At 37.7% G+C, this 12,355-nt stretch overlaps 1 non-coding gene across 1 annotated transcript; it reads left to right on the forward strand.

Moving 5' to 3' along the window:
- The first annotated feature begins 11,431 nt into the window (after positions 1 to 11,431).
- Positions 11,432 to 11,538, forward strand: LOC125369693. Its single transcript, XR_007215369.1, has one exon. It is a non-coding gene; the product is annotated as a small nucleolar RNA R71 (small nucleolar RNA).
- Positions 11,539 to 12,355: the final 817 nt, after the last annotated feature.

Raw genomic sequence — 12,355 nt, forward strand, 5'->3', positions numbered from 1 at the left:
CTAAGCGGATACTTGAAGACATTTGCTTGGAAGAAGGATGGATGGTCGTCGATCACGCCCATTTGCCTTTCACCATGAGTCCAGCTAAGAAGACTCATCACATAAAAAAGAAGCGCTTTTGGGAGGCACCCCAAACTTTATCTTTAATCTTTAATATTTTAACCTTTTGTTTTGAAACATTTTATTAGTTTTAGTTTTCATATTTTCAGTTTTAATTTTATTTCTTTATTTTATTATTTTCGGATTCTACCAGGAGGCAATCGAATTTCCACAACATCGGCCTCGATGGATGCTCAGGGCAGTCCCCTAGATCTTTTTATTTTTCTGCATTTATTTACTTTATTTTTCATACATGTCATGCACTTGGATTGTATTGCCTTTGTTCTCTGAGTTGAGCATTCCATGCGGGGTATCCATAACATTTTACACTGAGGACAGTGTGTTCTTCAAGTGTGGGGTGCTTATGGGTAAACCTTAATCTCTCATATGGATTTTTAATATATCTGAAATTGCTATGGCTAGGTGTTTTGTATTTTTAGGGGATGTTAGGACACTGTGTTTTTATGCACTTGAGTATGCTATTTTTGAGCTGATTGATGACTTGATTTATAGAATTGTAGTTACTTTTCTTTGTTGTTCATTGTCCTTAGAAAACAATTTATGGTGTTTTACACATCAACCCTGCCGGGTTAAACCGGTGTTATTTAATTGTTTTTTCGAATTGTCGAATTTTAACTTAGAATGTTGATAATATCATATGCATGTGTTTCTTAAGTAATGATTCAATTAATGATGTTGCAAACCAACTGCACCTAATACCACACTTGAAAGTGAGATTTTGAGCCAGTTGAGCATTCATTATACTTATGCTCTTTATATTTCTTGTTTGAGTGTGCATTGTACTTAACTTTGCTTCTAGAACTTGCTTTGTAATGCGTGTTGAAGTTACATGAATATTGTGAATACCATGAGATGATTTGGGCGATTTAGGATTCCCCACATTTGACCAAAGGCCTATCACCTTATGTTTTCATTAGTTAGCCAGTTTTTGAGCCTTAACCTTTTCTTCATAATCTACACCTATACACTTCAATTATACCATTCCTTACATTTATCTTTCCTTTACCCTTATGCTGGAATTTCTTTATGTGATATGTTCAACTTTATGTGGGATTAAAATGCTAGTTGCTATGTTGGTAAATTCACTAAATCTTTTTGATATTTTAAATGCTCCCTTTGATCCAATTTGTATTTGTTATTCTTTATGTTTATTCGAGTTGTATGCAGCGGTCGCTAATAAGCTGCTAGTTCATTATTATAAAAAAGAAATAGAAAAAAAAAGAAGAAGAAGAAAAAAAAAAAGAATATATAATAAACAAATCTCTTTAATTATTTATCTTTATATTGGATTTAGAGCATTTGCGAGCGTTATTCTATGAAGTAGGGATTTTAGTGAATGATTCTTTTTGTGATCTTAGGCATTTAATCCTTTGAGCATATACTATTGTTTATCGCTCGAATTCCAGCACTTTCACACTTCTATCCAAATCTCCGTACCTTTACCTTAGCCCCATTTCAACCTTGGTAAAGACCCTTTGACTTTGGTATTTACTTATTCACAGTAGCGAAGATATGATTTATGAGCAAGCTTATGGTGAGCGGGTCTTGTGCATTTGCTTTGAGGGATTTGTTATTCACCTAATATACACTTTGAGCGACTTGAGTGATCCCTGTGAGGCATTGGTTCATGATGTTTGTGTTGAGTTGTCATTTAAGTTACTCATGCATTAATATTATTTCCATTCTTTGTTAATGATTTGTAATTTGATTTATGATTGAGTATCCTTTAAGATGTGTTGAATACTCTCTGTTGTGGACTAGGGGCATAAACTGAAAGTATTTGCTAACTGTAGTTTTATGGGTTGAGTTGTTAATTGCTTGAGGACAAGCAATAGCTTAAGTGTGGGGTAATGTGATAAGCATAGTTTTACACATATTTGCTTGCATATTATTGCGTATGTTCTTAGCAATTATTGTGCTTTTATTCCCAGATCACCCGCATTTTGTGTTCTTTTGTATTTCAGGAACATTTATAGGACCATCATCGTTGTTTAAGCAATTATAGATCAATATGTGCGGAAACGGACGAGAATTCATCAAGATCGGACAAGAGCCCGCAATGCATACATTGAGCACGGCCTGGACTCTGGCCGTGCTCAACCATTGGCTTTGATTCTTGAAATTGGCACTTTGGGCACAGTTTCCGTAGCCACCACAGCCTTGACGCAAGATGGCCCGTGGTGGCCAACACGGAGCAACACTGAAGTGGCCAACACGGGAGAAATACTGGTGAAACCCTACTTGGTGAGATCCACGGTTTCAAGACGGCCCGGACTTGGGCTTGAACACGGTCGTCGAGTGAAATATATAAGAAAAAATGAGTTTTTCTTAAGAGAGGGGGAAAAAGTGTGACATTGAGCCCTAGTGGCTAGTTCAGTTTCTGCACAATACTGAGTGCGAGAGAGAGTTGCAGTGAGTAAGAATCCCAGAATCGTAAGATTCCGAGTGCGAAACGATCGGAGCAATTCAAGAGGCAGTTTGGGAGATTAATCAAAGTGTAGATCCAGATTTGGAGTTGTTCATCCAATTCGAGAGAAAAGGGTGTACATGTTTTATTTTCATTATTCTTTCATTATAATTGATTTCCTAGATTGCTTTAAACATGAACATGTTTAGCTAGACTGATTTAATCCATTGGGATTTCTTTACTATGTTGGCTTGATATTATATTGTTGGATTGTTTGAGTTGGTTTTGTATTCTTCTTGTTTTCAGTATTAATAAAATAATACATTATTCATGAGACGTTGTGAATTGTGATGTTTAGATTGTTTTATGAGATTGAGAAATCCGTTTGGCAATTGGAACTTTGAATAACAAGAACTAGTTAATAATCGCTCAGAGATAAGGATAATTAACTAGCCGGATTAAGAATTAACAAAGCTTAATAGAGGCGGATTAAAGCTTAATGCTAATTTAAGAATCAATCGTTAGGAAGAGATTCCAACTTTAGGTTATTAGGTTTAGGAATTCGGTTATCTCGAGAGAGAAACCGAATTCGATTAAGAATTCGTCCACGGGTAGCATAATTAGACTCACTGATCCTTTATCATTTGTTTGGATGCCAACTAGTTTAGATTCCCTTTGGGTTTGTCTTCTTGTCTTGATTATTTCACTTATCAATTACTCCTGCATCTCCCTTAGAACTTAGCTCGTATTTAATAGTTAGTTTAGAATTTATTCATCATCCATTTTAGGTTAATATAACAAAGAACAAAGAAGTAACTCTAGGCTTTCGCTTTCCCGAGGAATACGACCTTGATACTCGCCATTAGTGCTAAACTGCATCGATAGGTACACTGCCTTAGATTGTAGCTAACACGAGTAGCACCCATCACTGCCAGTATGATGGAAAAAACTCGCTCCTCATATAATTGCACGTAGTCATGATGCTCTAGGGGCTCTTCCAATTTGAAAGCTGCAGTGTCACCAATTGGAAGGATCGACGGTTGGGCAATTTGTTTAGGAATGTCGATGGTTTTCTCCAGTCCTTGGCTTGGTTCACTTGCTAGAAGAAACTCGAGCTCCTCCAAGACTTCTTCATTGGATGTGCTCATCTTCCATCATCGAAGGGACTCATGGAAAATCGACCAAAAACTCCTCTAACTGCATCTCAGCATCATCAACTATATGTTCCTGTTGGTAGTCTTTCAGAGGAATCATGTTTGCCTCTTCCTTTTCTGGTTTTATCTCCATGTTCAAAGAGTCATCCTGCACAGAAGCATCATCGTCAAACATAATACATAACCCAGAAAAATTCTCACCTGAACGCAAAGTGACGGTGCTCAGGTGTTCCTCGGATTCAGTAGCGTTTGATGGAGTTCCCAATTGCTCTTCAGCTAGTAACTTGAAGATTAAGCCTACTTGATGCTCTATGTTCTTAATCGAGGCTTGTTGATCTTCAAGTATCCTCTCTGTTTGTTAGAATCTATCCTCAAGACTTGCAATAAACCTCATCATCAGCTCCTCTGACACTAACTCTTCACCTTGAGTTGATTGTGCAAGATTAGGCTGCTGAAATTCTGATGGTTCTTGGCCATCTAAGCTCCATCCAAAGGGTGAATGAATGCTTCCATACGAGTCATTTGGCCAACTTCCCGTATAATTCACCTATTCATAGTTATAAGAATAATGAGCAACATCACTATATAATGGTCAATCATTACTCAAATGTAAACCATAACAAAATTCACAAAAAACTTGAGATGAAAGGATAAGAATGGAGAGTTGATTGGTAGCCCTGCAAAATGATTCCACTTGAGCTTCTAAAGATGCATGGGTATCCCAATTTTTAGCACTCTCTTGGTTCCTGATTCCATTTTCCAACGTGTCATACAAAGAGTTTGAATTTAGCATTGAACCTCCTTATCATCCCTATCTGAATCATAAACTTAACTAAATAAATATGTACAAACAAAACAAAAATAAATATAAATAAAAATAAAAAAAGGCTAAATTAACAAATAGCAAACTTCACTATAGTTTTCAAACATTCCCTGGCAGCGGCGCCAAAAACTTGATGGTTGCTATCTGTGCAGCTATAATCTAAGGCAGTGTACCTATCGATGCAGTCTAGCACTAATAGCGAGTATCAAGGTCGTATTCCTCGGGAAAGTGAAAGCCTAGAGTTACTCCTTTGTTCTTTGTTATATTAACCTCAAATTAGTGATGAATAATTTCTAAACTAACTAATAGCTACAACCTATGTTCTAAGGGAGATGCAAGAGTAATTGATAAATAAAATAACCAAGACAAGAAAGCAAACCCAAAGGGAACCTAAACTAGTTGGCAATCAAACAAAAGATAAAGGATTGGTGAGTCTAATTATACTACCCATGGACGAATTCTTAACCGAACTCAGTTTCTCTCTGTCGATAACCGAATTCCTAAACCTAATAACCTAAAGTTGGAATCTCTTCCTAACGATTGATTCTTAAATTAGCATTAAGCTTTAATCCGCCTCTATTAAGCTTTGTTAATTCTTAATCCGGCTAATTAATTATCCTTATCTCTAAGCGATTATTAACCAATTCTTGCTATTCAAAATTCCAATTGCCAAATGGACTTCTCAATCACACAAAGCAATCTATTCACACAATTCACAATGTCTCATGAATAATGCATTATCTTATTAATACTGAAAGCAAGAAGAATACAAAACTAACCCAAATAATCCAACAATATAATACTAAGTCAACATAGTAAAGAAATCCTAATGGATTTAATCAATCTAGCTAAACATGTTCATTATCAAAACCCGATTACACCCTTGGATGAGAGTAAACAGCCCCAATTCCTCTTGCTCAAGCTTGAATCGATCCTTGTTCCTCTTGCTCAAATTGAAATCAATCAACGAACCTCACCCAATCTTCAATCTTTGAGGGGAATCCAATTGAAACCTTGGTCCAAGTCTCCTCTTTCCTTGGTTTCAGCTTAGAAAACCATTAGAGAGAGAAAAATTAGGGTTTGGGATGTTCTGCCCCGCTCTTCTTTTCCTTTCCTCTCTACTTTCTTTCAACTAATTCCCCCTGTCGCCGCCAACACGGCCGTATTAATGCCCGTGTTCCCAACACGGGCTGGTGTTTATGCCCGTGTTAGTCTCTGTGGCCGTGCTCCCTAAAAACTTCTTTTTCTTTGATGTTTGATGCACCCAACACAACCGTGTTGGGGCCCGTGTTGGGAACACGGCTAGTGTTGAAACCAACACAGCCATGTTCATCTTCCTCATGCACATTCTTAGCTTGTTTCGGCAGCTTTGACGTCCAATTATGCTCCAATTCTTCCCTTTATCATTCTTTGACTTCTTTTGAAACTAATGCACATAAACAGATGCATAGGGTGAGTGTTGGGACCAATTCACATCCAAATGTCCATAAAATCAATCTTAGAAACCCCATTTAGATGTTTGTATTTTACGCACATCACCGCACTCAAGATTACAAAGAAAGTGAGTGATAAGTCTCAAAGAACGCCACAAGAACAAGTCTTGATAAGTTCATAACTTTTAGAAGAACTAAGAATTGAATTCTCTGAATGGAATCAATAATAAAAATCCTCATTAAACTTGAACCATTCGGCTATAGTGTGTTTAAATTGCCAAAGATACAACCTTAGCTTCCTTTACATGTTCAAGCAGAAACTAGAATAGGAAAATAAAAATCAAAGACTAAATTCGAAGTTTCCTAAATAACAAAATAAGTAAACTACAGTGATTTAGACAATCTTTGATATAGGAAGAATGGACTAAATCAACATCTAATATTCATAAATAACTACAAGGGTGGCTGCCTTTGTTTCCTAAACAAAATTAGGCACCTAGGTTAAGCTTACAAGCATGAGCCTCCTTGTTTCCTCTTTAAGCTTCTTTCCTTGCTTCCTCTTTAAGAACTCGGCCTTCCTTTATTCCCTTGAGTAAAATTTCATCCAAAATTTAAAGATTCGTGGCCCAATATGTTGAATTAGATTAATGACAAGATTAGACTTGATTAACTCTAACTCTTCATGTGGCATAGAAGGCTTGGCCCAAATATCTTGAATAAGACCATTTAAGGCCTCATTCATTCTCTTGGATCTAGTTCTTACAATTGGGTCTCCCTCGATGAATAATGGATCACTTGGGCTTGGAACTTGATGTCTTTGACTTAGTTGGCTACTTAGCTCTTTAGGCTTTGGGGTTGCATCATTCTCCCTCTCTTTAAAAGGACGTATCCTAAAATTATAACCTACATCAAAGAGAGTTAAATTAGCAACATTGAAAGTAGGACTGACATTATACTCACCAGGTAAATCAAGTTTATAGGCATTGTTATTGATCCTTCCAACAACTTGAAAAGGACTATGTCCCCTTGGGAGTAGTTCAGAACGCCTAACTTACGCGACAAATTCTTCCAAAAGTAACTCAAGAACTTAGCATCTCTATTACTCATAATAGTGCGAGGCACGCCATGTAAACGTACAATCTCCTTTAAAAACAAATTAGCTATATGTGATGCATTATTGGTTTTATGACATGGAATAAAGTATGTCGTCTTAGAAAACCTATCAACAACCACATATGTTAAATCTTTACCACTCCTAGACCTAGGTAAACCAAGCACAAGGTCCATGAAAATATCAATCCCAGGTGTACTAGGAATAGGTAATGGTGTATACAACCCATGGTGTTTAACTTTGGATTTGGCCTGTTTGCAAGTAATATAATTATCACATATTCGCATAACATCACGCTTCATATTGGGCCAAAATAAATGTTCATGCAACATATCTAAAGTCTTGGCAATACTAAAATATCCCATTAACCCACCCCTATGAGCTTCCCTTATAGCCAATTCACGTAAAGAACACATAGGCACACATAAGCATTTTTTCCTTAAACAAGTATCCATCATGCCTATAGAAATTGCCCAACGTAACTTACTCACAAGCACTAAACACATTGAAAAAATCAAAATCATTCACATATAACTCGATAGAAAATCATCATCTTAGCAACTATACACCCTAATAACTAATGAGTTATGATACATATGGAATTCAAGAAAACACCCTCTAGTCAAGATGATTCTAAAACCCAAGGATCTCTTAAAGTGAAGTTATGAAAAACTAGTTCCAACAATAAAACTAGCAATTGAATTCAACTCCAAACTCCGCAAACCAAGTATGATTTGATAAGTTAAGAATCAAACAAAAGATTTTGGTTAGAGGATGCCATAAACTAAAAATAGTTTGATAAGTTCAAAGTTCATCCAAGAACTTAAGCAGAAACACTCACAAATAGTAAATTAAGATTATCATTCATCAATTGAGTTTTATAAATAAATCTAGCTTTGATATTTATAGCCAAAACAAGATAGAACACTAAATGGATGTCTTTTGCGCTTTCCCATGTTTTCCCCTTTAATCTCTATTAAAACTCATTAAAAGTGGTTGTTTTTACATTGATGACATTCATTTTGTAACTCCCAAATGACAACTAATCATGTGCATCTATTGTGTAACTCCAAATGATAATTAATCAAACCCTAACTTAAGAAAACCTAATAAAAATGAAAATAAAAAGGCTTTAAATGAATTATATTGGACCCTTGAGTTCAGCTCAAACTTATTGCACTAAATTGATGATTTTGGTCCCTTTTTGCAATCCTAAGCCTTGGGCTGAGCCTTGTTGTGTTTGAACACTATAAATGTCTTTAATTAAGCCCAACAAAGCTTATTGCATCTTTTTGGACTTGGATCTTGTCATTGGACCTCCTCGAGAGCTTAAGGGAACATTTATAGTTCTTGTTTTTGTTGCATCATTTCCCCTCTCCTTATAAGGATTCGTCTTTGAATTTGCCTCATTGTCAACTTTATCACCTACATCAAATAAAGAAAGATAAGCAATATTAAAAGAAGTATTCACATTGCTATACTCACTTGGCAAATTGATGGGCTCTTTATGCAACCTACACCTAAGGCAGTGAACCTACCGATGCAGCCTAGCACTAGTGAGTATCAAGGTCGTATCCCTAGGGATCGGGTGAACCTAGAGTTACTACTGCTTGCTATGTTATCTAGTCTGAAATAGGGTGTGAAAGTTCTAACATACCAGCTAATGGTTATGAGTGCAATTAAGTAAATGAAGGACAACGAACAATCAAAAGACAATTGCAAAGAGAGAAACAAACCCAAAAGGGAGCCTAAGTGATGGAATTCTAAATATGTATTTTATGGATTGCCGATCTTGCTTACCCGTGCCTAAATCCTGAATTGAATCCCGATTCCTCTCTCGAGCTTACCGGATTCCTAAACCTGCACTAACCTAATGGAATCTCTTCCTATCGGATGACTACAGATTGGCATTAAGTATGATTTAAAACTATTAAGAGTTATTAATTCTTAATCCGGCGAGTAAATCAACTTTATCTCTAAGTGTTAACTACCAGTCCTTACTATTCAATGTCCAGTTGTAACAAGCATTTCTCAATGTCAAGAAACAGCCTAATAAATAATTAATTCAACATCTCAAATTAACTGAATCAAACTTTTATTACTAAATAGCAAGAAGATTACAAGAATGACAATTATAAAGCTAACAATTAAGCATAATCCATCAACAAAGGTGAACCCCTTAAAATTACATACGAGCATCAAGTAGGCTAACTCCTGCAAGATTCAAGAATAAACACATTCCAAGCAACATCTAGTAAAAGGTTCAATAAAATAGCATTTCCTCAAAATCAAACTTACTAAAAACAGACTGAAATATCTAACTGCAAATGACTACATAAAATAAAATAAAAAATGTCCAAAAATTCAAAAGCAAAAATAGATTCGGGAATGCCTCCCGAGGGCGCTTCTTTTTGTTCGAGTCGTCTAGCTGGACTCTGGATCAGCATTCCTGCATCACAGGCAAATTAAGAAGGTAGGCTCAATGTAAGTTGGGGCTCGAGGCATATAAGCGCAATGAAAAGGTCTGATGTGTGCAGTAGATGACCAAGGAGGTGTTCTCTGGACCGATTTGGGATGTCCATTCATCCACTCCGAATTTCGGCTAAGTGACCTATCAAAAAAAAACTTGCAACTACCCTTCTCGGGTCTATCACAGCACAAAGTCTCATATTAATACAAGTTATTTTTTCAGATGAATAACACATACTAGTAGGGGAAGAAACATGTATAGCATCATCCATTTGTACATCTTGTGGTTGTGTATTACATGCAAGATCAATTCCATCAATACAGCAAATGGCATGAACATGGTCGGTGGAAGAACTATCAAATGAGGGTAAACTAAAAGTGACACAGTCGTCCCATACATTAAGTTCTAACTTCCCCTCAAATACGTCTATTTTAGCTCTAGCTGTGGCAAGAAAAGGTCTCCCCAAAATTAATGGTACACCATGCTCATTGTCCATATCCAAAACCACAAAGTCCACAGGGAATATGAACTTATCTACCTTAACTAGCACATTTTCCACAATTCCCCTAGGAAGCTTAACAGAACGGTCAACTAATTGAATGCACATCCTGGTGGATTTTGCCTCCCCCAAACCTAGCTTATTGAACAAACTAGTGGGCATGACATTTATGCTAGCCCCCAAATCAGCTAATGCATCATCAACACATCAATTACCTAAAGTGCAGGGAATAGTGAAACTCCCTGGATCGTGACGTTTCTTTGGCAACTTGCTCAAACACCGGCCGAGCACCGCTTCATTGTCGAACATAGGGCGACCTCCTCCAACTTCCTTTTCCTGCAAAGTATGTCCTTTAAGAACTTAGCATACTTAGACCGCTCCAATGCATCAATAAAAGGCAAGTTAATATGCAGTTGTCTAAAAATATCTAAAAACTTACTGAACTGCTCTTTCGCCTCTGCTTGTTTAGCTCTAGCAGGATAAGGAATCTTAGGTTGATATTCCCTGACTGGAATTGATTTCACCTTTTGTCCCTCAGGTTCCCTAACCTTACTGCTTGCCTTAACCTGCACATCAATAGTGGCGTCATAAAAAACAGGCCTAGAAGGAGTTGAAACTAACTTACCTGAACGCAAAGTGATGGCGTTCACGTGCTCCCTCGGGTTAGACTCAGTGGTGCTCGGGAGCGCTCCTTGCTGCCTTTCAGACAACATCTTAGAGACTTGGCCAATCTGGGTCTCCAAGTTCTTAATCGAGGCCTGCTGGTTCCTAAGTGCACTATCAGTTTGCTGGAACCTCATCTCCGTAGACGTCACAAACTTCATCATAAGCTCCTCTAAATTTGACTTCTTTTCTGGTAGAAGAGGAGCTTGTGCAGGCCCAGCTGAATGTTGCTGCGGCTGCTAATGTAGTCTTTGAAAACCAGGTGGACCCTGAGCGTTATTGTTCCTCCAACTAAAGTTGGGATGATTGCGCCACCCAGGGTTGTATGTAATGCTGTAAGGATCGTTCTGCTGCCTTGGGGCATTCCCCATATAATCAACATGTTCAACATCAGAAGACATAGCAGAATTAGATGGAAAAGTAGTAGATGATGAAGCAAACATACCTCCCCAGTACAGTTCGCACTGTAATGCGGGCCACCACAAAACTCGCAGCCAACATTCGCTGCATGAACCGGCATCTGGAGTTGGTCGATCTTCTTGGCTAGAAGCTCCACTTGAGCTGCTAAGGCTGCTGTAGAGTCCACTTGGTTGACCACTCCTTGTCTTCCTGGTCGGCTCCTAGAGGATTGCCACTGATAGTTGTTCATGGCCATTTCCTCTATCAAGTTCGAGCCCGCCGGCCTTATTGTTTAGCGCCCCTCCCAAGGTTCAACCCGCTGTAGAAGGTCTAAACCTGCATCCACACTGGCAATCCGTGATGTAGGCAACATCTCAAAAGATCCTTAAACCTCTCCCATGCATCGTACATGCTTTCATCATCAAACTGCACAAAAGAAGATATGTCATTTCTAAGTTTAGCAGTTTTAGCGGGAGGAAAATACTTATATAAAAAATTTTCAGCCAACGCCCTCCAGGTAGTAATTGTTTGTTGTGGAAGAGATTGCAGCCATCTCTTTGCTCCATCCCTCAAGGAAAATGGAAACAATCTCAGCCGAATGGCATCATCAGTTGTTCCATTTATCTTGAATGTGTCACTAATTTCCAAAAAGTTAGAGATATGTGCATTGGGATCCTCGCTGGGAAATCCACCAAATTGCACGCTTTGCTGGATCATCTGGATAACATTGGCCTTTATCTCAAAATTATTGGTCACATAAAGAAGTCCGACTATACTGCTTTCGTCCCATCTAAAGATGGTCGAGCAAACTCGTACATCGTCCTCTGATCGTCATTGGCCTGGGGGTCATGGTTTTCCATTGTGTCTAGTCTATCCAGAGGTACCTCAACCTCAATCTCCTCCTCTTCTAATTGCAACCTCTTCCTTAAGAGTCTGAGGGATCGTTCTGGATCAGATAGAGGCTTTATAAGATTCGAGTTTGAGCTCCTGGTCATAAACTACCTGAAACCGAAAGTCCACACAACCACCAATCAACAAAAACAATATAATAATAAATAATAAATAATAAAGAAATTAAAAAAATAAAAAATAAATAAAGACTAAATGAATAAATGAATAAACAAATAATGACTAAATTAACACAAAAACAATTCACTCTAGTTCATCGTTACTGTGTTCCCCGACAACGGCGCCAAAAACTTGATGGGCTCTTTATGCAACCTACACCTAAGGCAGTGAACCTACCGATGCAGCCTAGCACTAGTGAGTATCAAGG

Source organism: Ricinus communis, chromosome 3, assembly GCF_019578655.1.
Source record: "Ricinus communis isolate WT05 ecotype wild-type chromosome 3, ASM1957865v1, whole genome shotgun sequence".
Taxonomy (NCBI): domain Eukaryota; kingdom Viridiplantae; phylum Streptophyta; class Magnoliopsida; order Malpighiales; family Euphorbiaceae; genus Ricinus; species Ricinus communis.